The sequence below is a fragment of the Streptopelia decaocto genome (genome assembly GCF_964273445.1).
Source record: "Streptopelia decaocto genome assembly, chromosome: 1".
In the NCBI taxonomy this organism is placed as follows: domain Eukaryota; kingdom Metazoa; phylum Chordata; class Aves; order Columbiformes; family Columbidae; genus Streptopelia; species Streptopelia decaocto.
Genome location: NC_138663.1, coordinates 120,318,050 through 120,329,954, shown reverse-complemented (window position 1 = coordinate 120,329,954; position 11,905 = coordinate 120,318,050). Strand labels below are relative to the sequence as shown.

The 11,905-nt window shown below is 42.0% G+C and overlaps 1 protein-coding gene across 2 annotated transcripts in view; it reads right to left on the bottom strand.

The window, feature by feature from the left end:
* Nucleotides 1–801: 801 nt before the first annotated feature.
* Nucleotides 802–11,905, bottom strand: part of SETD4 (SET domain containing 4) — a 28,398-nt gene continuing 17,294 nt past the window's right edge. The window contains exon 8 of one of the 2 annotated variants that reach the window (XR_014183133.1): nt 802–847. The gene's annotated coding sequence lies outside the window, so the exon portion shown is untranslated. The remainder of the gene's footprint in view (nt 848–11,905) is intronic. The other variant, XR_014183134.1, reaches the window with a different exon arrangement.

Sequence of the window (11,905 nt, the reverse complement as noted above, 5' to 3'; positions counted from 1 at the left end):
ACTAGAGTTGGACCAAGGGTTGGACTTGATGATCTCTGAGGTCTTTTCCAACCCAGTCGATTCTGTGATTCTGTGACCTGGATTAGAGAGGTGTACCTCTGACTCATCAGTATGAAGATTTATGTTGTGTTTGCAAGTGAGATTATCCTGGGAGAAGATGTAGAAGATTATTTCAGCAACCCCAGAAGAGTTATTTGTGGGGTAAGAATCTAATGTTCGAAGTGAGTAAAATTAAAAAAATCTGGCTTATGGAGGTACACTCATCTCAAAGAAAACTTCAGTAGAACAGCCGCAGCTATCTTTCTTAACCCTGCCACTTATTTGCCCCATGATCTGTTTGAGCTAATTCTTTACCATGTTTTATATTGCAGCAGGTACAGACAATTCATATTACGCAAAAGGGTGGGTGTGTTTATTTTGGAAAATGCTGTGGCAAATTCCACATTTAACATTATGATACCAAGAAAAAAAAAAAAATGCACTGCCCTTTTAAGTGAATAGCGCTGTTGCCAAAATACAGATCAAGTTTCAGCACATGAACTCACCCTTGGTCTTGACCATCTTCCCTGCCACCTGCTGCCATTTTCCTCAGCACTGGGATGTACAGGTCTCCACCACAGCATTGGGAAGGAGGAGGCCATCGGCCTGTCACACCAACTCAGCACATTATCAGCCAGGGTAGCAGCTCTTCCATGTGCAGCACCTGACAGCGCAGAACACGAGCAATCCTTCACTGCAGAAAACCACGATATGTCGCCAATGATCTTATCATCAAGAAGCTGTTTGCTCTCCAGAGCGGAAGTGTGTAGTTATCTTCAAATATTCAAGAGGCGTGTTGCCCACATCCCTGAGGAACAAGTGAAAACAGATGGAAAACTCAATGCGGGAAGAGGCGCACTTGCCAGAGTGGCTTTTCCTCATCCAGATGCACATGTTCAGCATGGTGCTCTGGCAGCATTAAACAGTGGGTGGGCCACACGTCTGGCTGCTACTACTTCAAGGACTAGGATTACTTTTTTTTAAGTTCATGCTGAAGCAGTTCGTGTTTTAAAATCCCCAAGTCAGTGCTGCTCTCAGTGACACCGTGAAAAGCACAACATCATCTATTAACAGAAAAAATGAGCTCTGCAGAAAATAACAACAGAGCACTTGCAGATGCTAAGTAACCTGGTTAAGATCCACACTATACACATCTTATAGCCTGTTGCACATATCCATGCCATAACTATTACATCATACGTGTGACATAAGAGGCATTTGACTCAGGAGGCTAGTAGGTCCAAAATATCCTGCATGTAAACAGAGCTAAGACAAATGAAACGGCAATATAACTCTGTTCCTGGAGAGGGATGTGTCTCTCACCATTTGATGGTATGAAGTCAGGACACAGTAAAATGGCATCTGTTTCATTGAGCTTTGAAGCTACATCCAGAAATTTGCTGCATTAGTATGCACCAGAAATATAGGGGCCACCAAAATGATCAGAGGAATGGGACACCTCTCCCATGAGGAAAGGCTGAGAGCCTTTCCAGGTTGTTCAGCCTGGAAAAGGGAAAGCTCTGGGGAAACTTCACTGTTACCTTTCAGTACTGGAAGAGGGCTTATAAGAAATATGAAGAGAGACTTTTTAGTAGGGTCTACTGTGATAGGACAAGGGGTAATGGTTTTAAACTAAAAGAGGGGAGATTTAGACTAGACATGAGGAAGAAATTTTTTCCAATGAGGGTGGTGAAACACTGGCCCAGGTTGCCCAGAGAGGTGGTAGATGCCCCATCCCTGGAGACATTCCAGGCCAGGCTGGACGGGGCTCTGAGCAACCTGATCTACTTGAAAATGTCCCTGCTCAGTGCAGGGGGGTTGGACTAGATGAGCTTTGAAGGTCCCTTCCAACCCAAACTATTCTGTGATTCTCTATAACAGCACTTTGGACAAGCACCGTGGACTGGGCAGTGCTCAGCTGCCTGGTGACCCCAGAGATTGACCAAATCCTGCAGACTTCACATTAAAACTTGGTAGAGTGAAGACACCCTCGCAATGCAAGAGGAAATGAGATGGCTGCTTTGTGATTCATGAAGACCTTTAGGTGCATGTAATGCAGAAATAAAATGCAACCATCCTCCTTGCTTGGATTTTAACCCTGCAGAGGTTGCACATGGCAGTATGAGGCCCAAGGCAGTGCTGACCAAAATGCAGCAGCTTGTGTCAGTACAACTGATGGTAAGCACATTGATACTGCAGTCAAGAGATGTGTCTACGCCTTTTTGTAGGCATAACCAAGATAACTGTCAGGCAGCTAAATCCGGTTCTGATTAATTAACTGGATGGCTAAGCAGGATGGAGCTCTAATCACCTGTGAATCCATGAGTTTGTTAACATCTCTAATCATCTGAGAACTGACCAATGTCTCAGAACAGTGCTGCAGGCTGCTCCTCTGCACTCCTGTCAGCACTGGAGCCAACGCTGCAACAGCTCAGGTATGTTTGCAGACGATGTCATTACACATATCCCACGTCTTATTTCTGTGATACAGTCCTCCATAAATCAGTCAGAAGTGTAATAAAAAATATTATTACAGTGAAAAAGCTATAAAATACTTGTCTTTAAGACATTTCTTTGGCTCCATAAATATGTTGGAAGAATAAGCTGTGATATCAGCTTTGCTTTGCATTCTCAAAGGTGCCTAAGGCAATCAGGCACTCAACACACGTTGATTTTCTTTGGGCACACCCCACATCTTTGAAAACCCTAGTTACTGTGCTTTTCCAAGCAGATGTGACCTGCTGGTAGTGTAACCATGCTAGGAAAGGCACTGGCATGACACCTCTCGCTGTCTCACAGTGCAGGCTTGTGGTTCCTTACACCACTCAGCGAGAGCCAACCACGACATTACAGTAGGCTGCTTTTCTTAATTACTCTGCTGGTCTGTACACATTGCAAAAGTGTATCAGCGCTGAGGTTTTCGTGGTAAGCTGGGAGAGGAGTTAACAGCATGCTGCTAGCACTATCTAACCTCAGTTGTTTTATCCCAACATGGCTGCGGTTTGGTCTTCAAACAAGCCGAAAGATAAGCAAATATCTGATGTGACCCCTCTTGCATCATGTATATTTTATGAAAGCAAACAGTACTATGTAATGTTGTGATTCATACCTCACTGCTGAATACTCAACAGAGTAATCACTTCATCAGAACAGGTGTTGCAAGTGATTTATTCCTCCCCAAAATGAACAATAAATATGAACAACTGTGAAAGAATGCCATGCAGAGATTGCTGGGGGCAGAGAGGGAACCTCTGCTCTCCCTACAGCCAAAATAGGATCCAGAGGATCCTGTACTGGTTTTACTCCAGTTCTTACAGGCAGGTAACCAGACAAAAGACAGTCAAAGGGTAGCTCTCAGTGGCACATAGTGGTAGACCTAGGAGAAGCCAGCTTTTCTGACTCCTGTTCCCTGTTTAACAGCGGGACCCTATCTTCCTTGTCACTAGCACCCCAGAGTTACATTTCCATAATTGTTCATTTAGTTTCTTTTTAAAATAATGCATGGAGTACAGAAACAGAAGCATCTTATTTCAGCAGCATATCTCATTGCAAAGGCAGCCTGGAAGGAGCAGGAAAAGGCAAAAAATATAATTCACGTCATTAGTAGAATCGCATAAGTCAAAAACTAAAAACAATTGTGCATAGTTCTCAGCTCCCTTGAGACCTGACATTTAAATCCCGTATATATTTCCTGTAAGTCTTACAAGAGCTTCTAAAAATTAGCTTGTCTGCAGCTAAGTGATGAAGCACCAGAACCAAGTCATACACACCAGCAATCTTAAACCAAATCTTTGTTAGTATTTACTATTTTCAATAATTTTAGATTAAGAAATTAAAATTTTAGTAAGAGACACACTGAGCCAAGGTTACTAATATAATTTTTAAAAACTTGCATTTAGGTCTCAACACATACAGAGGAAAACTATGAGGCAGAAATAAAACACCATTTTGTTTTGAGATGGACTTTCAGGATTCCAAGGTCCTAAAATGCCACTGAAATCCACTCTTTTAAACATTGTAGGATTTTAAACTACATACAGTTTAAGAAGGAGTAGGACACTGTTAGAGTGTTAATGCTTTTTCCTTAAAAGCTTCTCCTGACTGAATAAAATTTGTAGCCCCAAAGGGATTTGCCAAAGAATGGCTCCTTAAAACTTAAATAATAAAAAAGTTAGCAATTCTTAAGTCTGTTCTGAAGTCACAAATTTGGACAGCTTAGAGCAGACTTGTACATTTTAATAAGCACAGCTGTCTAGATGAAGGGGTAGACACTGCAAATTTCCAACCTGCAACCTTACCACCTGCTAACGCATGGGCACTGCACTGCATTTTGGGTCCTTTGGAAACAATTGCAGATCAGTGCCAATTCCTTCTTTTGTTTCAACTTACTCAAACTTATTGCAATACCACAGTACTAGTCCATCACTCTGGGAAGCTATATTATCATTTCCTTTCATTCTGTCATGAATAATTTGGTTTATTAGTCAGAGTTCTCTCTCAAGTTAACACTCTGCAAAATTAGAAACAAGTTGTTTTACCACTCTCAATCAGCATGTTCCTCAAGCACTATGCTAGTCCAGCCCCATGGACATCTTTCAGAAATCAGCTGTGATGAACTAGCTCTATTGTGAGCTGCATTACTGAAAAATATAATGGCATGCTCACATTTTCAGCTGCTTTGGATAAGAGTTTAGCACACAAATTAGCCATTCAGGAAGCGGAAATCATCTCCTGTGCCCAATTTGTGGCTTGCAGGCATATAACGCACCTTTTGTGATTATAAAACCAGAAGGGAGTGGGCAGCAAAACATACGTTGGTGAGGCTACCATCTGGCAGTTTCTGAATATAAAAACATAAAAAGAAACAGCAGTTCTGTACGGGAACTAAGATACTTTGTCCTGATGTCCAGTGTCTGACAGCAACCAGGACAGATGCTCAAGGGAAAAGAATAAGATAGGGAACAAGCATGATGATGTTGTTCCAGTCTGCATACAGACCACCACCTCTGTCCTTGTCTCAACCCTTCTGGAAACCATTTCTCCTTTTGGTCTCCAGGACATCTTGCAGCAATAAGCTCAATAAACCAATTACGCACTACTGTGAAATAATTTTCCCTTTTGTTTTTTGCTTTATAATCCCACTAGGCACCCCCTACTGCTTGTGTTTTGAGAAAGAATATTTAATCTTTCCCTATCTGCCTGCCCCATGCTATTCAGGATTTTATAGTCTCCTATCATAACCCTTTCCTATCCCATTCGTCTGTTTTCCCAAACTTATGAAAATTGGTACATTAAAACTTACTTTCTGCAGGGATCATTTCAGCCTCTGCCCTTCTCTTTACCTTTGCTCGTTTTGCTGTATTCAAGAAGTGATAACCAAAGAAGAATGTGTTGTATTATATATATTATATTGCATTATATTATACTATAGTATACTATGCTGTATTATTCCTATCTAAAAGGAGGCATACTCATGAGTTATACAGAGGCTGAAAAATGCTCTGTTCATTCCCTATCCCTTTTCCAGTAATCTCTAATAACCTATTTGCTTTTCTGACTGCTGCTGAGCACTGAATCAGTATTTTCATATACCACAACCCAACAGTCACAAGGTGACACCAATATCCTGAAGGCAGTCAAATCCCCAATTTAAATATTCCATTGACTTCAAAGTGTCTCAACCAAAGAACAAATGTGCAATGGAGTGAATCTGTTCCTGAAGAAAGGGACGAAATATGGCCTGCGCATCTCTTAGCTCCTATTCAAATAGATTGTGTCAGAAAGTAAGTGAAAGAACAGGTATTTTGCATAGAACTGAATTTAACCCCAAATAGTTTGAACTGCCAGCCAGTTCTAGTTGGCATGAATTTGGCAAGAGAGAGACTGGTTCATTTATTTAACCTGAAAAGGTCAGAAGCAGTGCACGTTTGGCAGATACAAATGCTTTTTGCTCATTCTGACCATAAAAAAACTGGTCCAGGAAAGGAGGAAGCACTCCCTACCTCCGCTTTTTTTTTTCCTTTTCTTTTTGGTCCTGATTGCTTTCTGCAGATCTGCATGGCTCTCGAACACAGATATTATACTGCAGAGCATGGACATACATTGCCTGGGAGGGGCACTAAGATTAATTAATTCAAACAATAAAATATTTTAATCTGAGTTCAGTTGTATGCATTGTGATAGGGAGATGAACATTTGGAAGTGGACCCTAAAATAATCTTAAAACTACAAATACTTAATGATAAAAATTATATTTCAGCTGCCTCAAATCAAAGAAGTCTTGATCGTGGTTGGAACTTCAATGTGCTCTCAAATACAATGGATCAATTAATCACAACCCAGGTTACAGGTTCTATTTAAAAGGCTGTTTAAAAACATACCCCTTTGGCTGGGACCTAGAGAAAGCTACATAGCAAACTCTGATATCACGCTACACAAAAGCAGCCCATCATTTCTGCAGAATGCTTCTCCTGTGAAAAAGTGCAGCACACACTCAAAAGTGACCATTCGTGTGAAAATCAAGACTAGTGCTTCTGGAACCCTCATGATTATTGCAAACATTCTTCTCTTTCCTATATGCCTTGCAGTCACACCTCTATCTTCCTCAGCATGGAGAATCAGTCTGTACTCCTGTGCCACCTGTGTTTTCAGCACAGTGATTCTTTCTTTTTTCTTTCTTTCTTTTCTTTATTTTGTTTCTTTCTTCCTTTCTTTCTCTCTTTCTTTCTTTTTCTCTCTCTCTTTTTCTCTTTTTCACTCTTTTTCTCTCTTTCTCCATTCCTCCATCCCTGACACACTAGGATGCACCTTTCAGCACTTTTCATTGGCACAAGGCTGTTCCCAAGTTGTCACCTAGACATGGATCCAAACTACTGAATCTTGACTGACTTGAAACACCTCAGCACCTTCAGGTTTTAGACCCAGAGCCCTTATTTGGATCCATGTCTGCTGCAGCCTTCTGTGTCTGAAGGATGTTCTAGCACCTCCATGGGCCTCTTGTGGTTCCTCATGCCTTATCACTGACAATGTGGCCCCGCACGTATTATGCATGAAGTAAGAACTTATATGACATAAGGCAGAATTATTCTGCTGGGTCTGGTGCTGGGTCCCTGTCCTTCTGGTGAAAACATTTGACTGGTGTTTTTTTATTAAAAGACTGATTGTTTCTCACACACATCACTGAGTCTTCGGCTTCATGTGTCAACAGAGGGGAGAAAAGTGAAGGGTTCTTTGTGCATTTATTGTTCTGCTGATTAGTAACAAAAATAAAACAAAACATTCCTGAATTCTCTCACACAAGATTTACGAGAATACAACAGTAATTGCCTGAGGATAATAATTGAACAAGTCCCAGAAAACTTTTGGGGATAGAAGACTGTCACAGCTTGTCTTTAATTTTGCTCATGATCTTGCATAGTTTTGTTAACTAATTGTGCTATTGGCTCTGATGTGGCATTAATTTGGGAACTGTGGAAAAGTGAGAATCATCAGAGCCACGGCAGATGTGTCTAAATAGCTCAAGTCACAGGCTGCAAAGAAATTGAATTTATTACTGAAATCTGCCCAACAAGAGTGGGAGCACATCCCTACACACAGTAGCGTAAGGTCTCATCGCAGATGAACAAGAGAGAGAAAACACCAAGTAATACACTGCACTAAGACCAAGTTATTCCATAGGCAGTAAAATTAACAAACCCTCATTTCTTATGGGTCTGCATCTGCCATTCACAGCAGCCAGTGTCCCCTCCTTGCAGCGGGAATGGCCTCACTGGGTTTGGAGTAGGTTGGCTTTGCACTGTGGTGTGGGGGAGAAGGATGGTAGCACCCCGATGAGCGGGTGGAAGCAGCGTGGCTGGAAGGTGAGACCCCCGTAGCCTTTCTAATGCTTTGAGGAGCAGCCACAACTTCAGTTAGTGTCTTCACTCCCCTCTCCCAACCTGTGAGCTAACTCTGTCCATTTGCAGCCCACCACATACCCTGCAGCCACCCCAGAGAGGTCACTACAGGTCCCCAAACACCTAATTTAGCTTGCCAAGTCTCTGGTTGCAACCACACAAGCCTTATCTGACCTCCTCTGGCCAACAGCCCCACCATGACACAGTGAAAATCCACAGTTCTTCATGAAGGGAAAATAACTTAATTCATTTCTAGTACAAAAGAAAACAAACACAGCACTGTCTGAAAATAAGCTGTCATTTCTCTCCCATGAGACTGCACTATGTTTTGAATGGTGTGTTGACATTTACAATGACTTTGTAGGTATATGCATGTATGTTTGTGTATGTATTGTACACACACATCCATCTCACTATGAGCACTGTTTCTCAGAGCATCATCTACATGAATGACAGCATTTTGTTTAACTGTAACAAACCAAGCCACATAGCACAGTTTTCTTGCACGAGAGAGCCAGGATTTTAGAATTTCATTCATTGATGATGATACAGAGTGCCTCAGAGCTGCCCACAGCCTCTCCTTTTTGCAGAGCTTAAAGCCTCTGTAGAATCAAGCTTCTAGCTTGCCTGGAAAAATCATTCTTTGCTTCTTTGGATCATCGTAAAAAAGATTTCAGTTTAGTAGAGCTGGAAACCGGAAGGCAAATAAAAAAAAAAAAAATCAGCACAGTTAGTTCTCTTAAAAACTCGGCATTTTCAGGCCAACCTTACAATGGCAGGGAGAGACATATGTCAGGCCCTTAAGCAACAGTAAAGGTGCTCTCTGAATAAGTTTTCAGCAATTTTGCCTTTTCTAGGAAGCCCTCAAAGCAGTGCTACCTTTCTGTGGTCCAGCAGCCAGCAGGAGATGGCAGAAGAGAAGAGCCTTGCAGGTCATGCAGACCTTGACAGTAGAGGCCAGCCCAGAGACGCCTCACCAAAGCAAGAAGGGAGAAGTCGTCACTGTGGGGTGCCAGGGCTTGGAGGGGTTTCCCCTCATGGGGCTCAGAGCAGCAGAAAGGAGCCAGGCAGCTGTCCCCCACCAAAGCAGTTATCCATGGGAAGCCACATGCTTGCTTATCTCTTGGGTTTTTTTGAGATCACCATGGTACCACCAACTCATGGCTGTGCTTCAGGTGGCTGGAAAAGGTCATTTTTGCTGCAGAGGACTGATGCCCTCAGGGCTTTGCCCCGGTGCTGAGGGGGCTCAGGCATCATGTTGGGATTTCAGATGCTTGGGAATCACTGGGCCAGGGCATTAGTGACTTCTTCAGATGCCAGGCAGCAGGTCTGCAGCCAGTAACAACCTGCTCACCTCTGGGACAGACAGACACTTTGCACATCTGATCTGCCAGGCTGTTAGTGTGCTGCAGAATTAGCCATCACCAACACCAGAGGTAAAAGAATCCCGCAAAGGGCATTTAGTCATATATAAAACCAAAGTTTAAATGATTAAGAGAAGGGAATCAGTTACACTTTACAGGCCATAAGGTTTTAAAACACTGAGAATCCTGCCAGTGGCTTTTTTAAGCCATGCTTGTGGCTGTCAGGGCTCTGAGCGTTACTGCACACCCACTATTGTGTCCTCCATTCCCTGGTATCAGACTTTTCTTGGCACTGGGAACATCCCAGCTCTCTGGACTTGAACCATGGTGTTAACATAACATGCTATCTATCCTTTTTCTTGATGACCAAAAAGCATGGGGGCAGAGGTGACAAGAGCAACAACACATTCGTTCAATTGCATTAGGGGAAAGCTAATCTTTGAGGGAGACATTATTTAGAAAGAAGACATCAGGAGAAATACATGTCTAAATACAAATGCAGATGAAATGCAATAGCCACAGTTATCATTCAGAGGATCTGAACCTTGCCAACAATAAAAACCACAATAAATGGCTAACAAAAATGGATCTCTGTAAAGCATTAAAAAAATGTACATTACCATTATGTTGTGGTTAATTCTCAGACAATACTGCAAAATAAGAGTGAAGTGTTACTTCCTGTCATTTAAAGGAAAAGAAACCCAAACACTAAGAATTCTTCAGGCAAAGGAATGCAGACATACATCATGTCTGTGAGAATCATAAAAAGATCAAATGTAATATTTTCTTTCAGTGCAGACAACTGCTTTGAGATTTTCCATTCAGACAGCCTTGAAAACCGCCTCCAGCATTTGCCAATTACTACTGACAAATACCATTTGGTACTGAGTGATGTTTTAAGTGAAATAAAACAGTGAAGAAAACTGAACATGATGAAAGGATTTTTTTTTCTCCCTCTGAAGTGACTGTAAGTTATATATTCACAAGGTAGGGTTTATGCTTCCTGCCAGTGACAAATTCCATGTGATGTTGAGCGCAGAGGTGAAGTTTGTTTGACAGTAATAGGAAAGGAAGACAAAACTCGTTTTCACGTTCTTTTAAGCAGTCAGATATTTTCTAGCTATAAACAAAGGAGGAGTTGCTAGTACCTCTGTTCCACATCATCCTTCATAATGTAAGTGCACTAATGGAGGGAATGATTCTCTAATATTGAAGTGGTCAGAGTGCAAAGAGGGTGTACAGTGGAGCTTTCTGTCAGTGGCACTTGATTTACCTATAAGCTGCAACCTGCAGTGAGTAACAACCAGCATATACCATATTTTTTAAAATATTTATGAATCATGGAGAGTTTTGAGACAGGTAAAATAGCTCACGCTGTATGACTGGAAGAAGTGTTTAACGAATGATTTAAACAACCAACTATTAGTCCTCTTTTGACCTTTTCTCCTTTTAAACACAGGATTGTGGTCCATTTAGCTCTATGTTTACTTCCTAAGACTGTCAAGAGTATTTGTCTCAGGTCCTCGTACCACAAAATCTGCTCACCTCACCAACTCTACTCTACAGCCTCACCAGAGGCAGGCAAGGGTTTAGGAGGGAGGAAGTGTGGTACAGAGACCCCAAAGCCCAAACCCTCAGAGGTACCCCCATCCCAATCTCTGCCTCGCCTGGGCTCACACAGCATCACAGCCATGTTTGCCTGTTGCCCTGAGGACACCAAGTTACCAGAAATTTGCCTCTTCCTCCCAAGGGGAGTAGCATCTTTTTCTAACTAGTACAATGCCGCACAGCTGCAGCAGCTGTTTTCTGAATTATCCAAGTAATGCTCACATTTTCTCCCCTATTTGACATTCAACAGTTGCATCTTGTTATTGACTTAGATTCAAATCTTACTTTCATCTTGAACCAGTGCAGAAGGAAGGGGGCAAACTCCAGAGAATGTGGATACATTAAGAACATTTTTCATGCTGTTTCATTTTGCAATGGTCTGGTGTTTCTTTAACAACTCTCTGCACATTTTCTTTAACAAAACCATTTTATTTTGAAATTAGGAATGCTTAACCCATCATTTTTCTGGTGCCACTTCTCTTTTTTTCTTTTTTGAGGTGAGGATGGGTGTTTATCCTCATCAGGTGATGCTCCAAAGAATTTTGGAATACATGTCAATAAAAATAGTCAATGCTGTGACATGAGTTTCCACCTACTTTTGATGTTACAGCTCAAGTCTTCAGCAGGGATATTCCTTCAGACTTCAGAAAAGGACTCCTGCTCGTTATTCTCAGGGAGGCATAAACCACGGACTCACTTGCCAACGAGCCCTACAAGCACAAACATGGTGGCTTTATTGTGCATTTATGGCTTTATTTAAAAGGCCTAGGTGGGCAGAGCCTGTCCAGGCGACATGTATCAGACTGTTCACAGGGGCAGATCAATTGCATGGCACACATATATTGAAACCAGTATGTGCAGATGTCATTGGACATTAAAAAGCCTTTCCTGAACTGCTCAACTGCATAGATGTAGCTGGGCAGGCACACTCCAGTCACTGCTGCACCAAAGGAGCTCTCTGATTTCTGTAAGTCCTAGAGTAAGAACCAAATTCTGCTT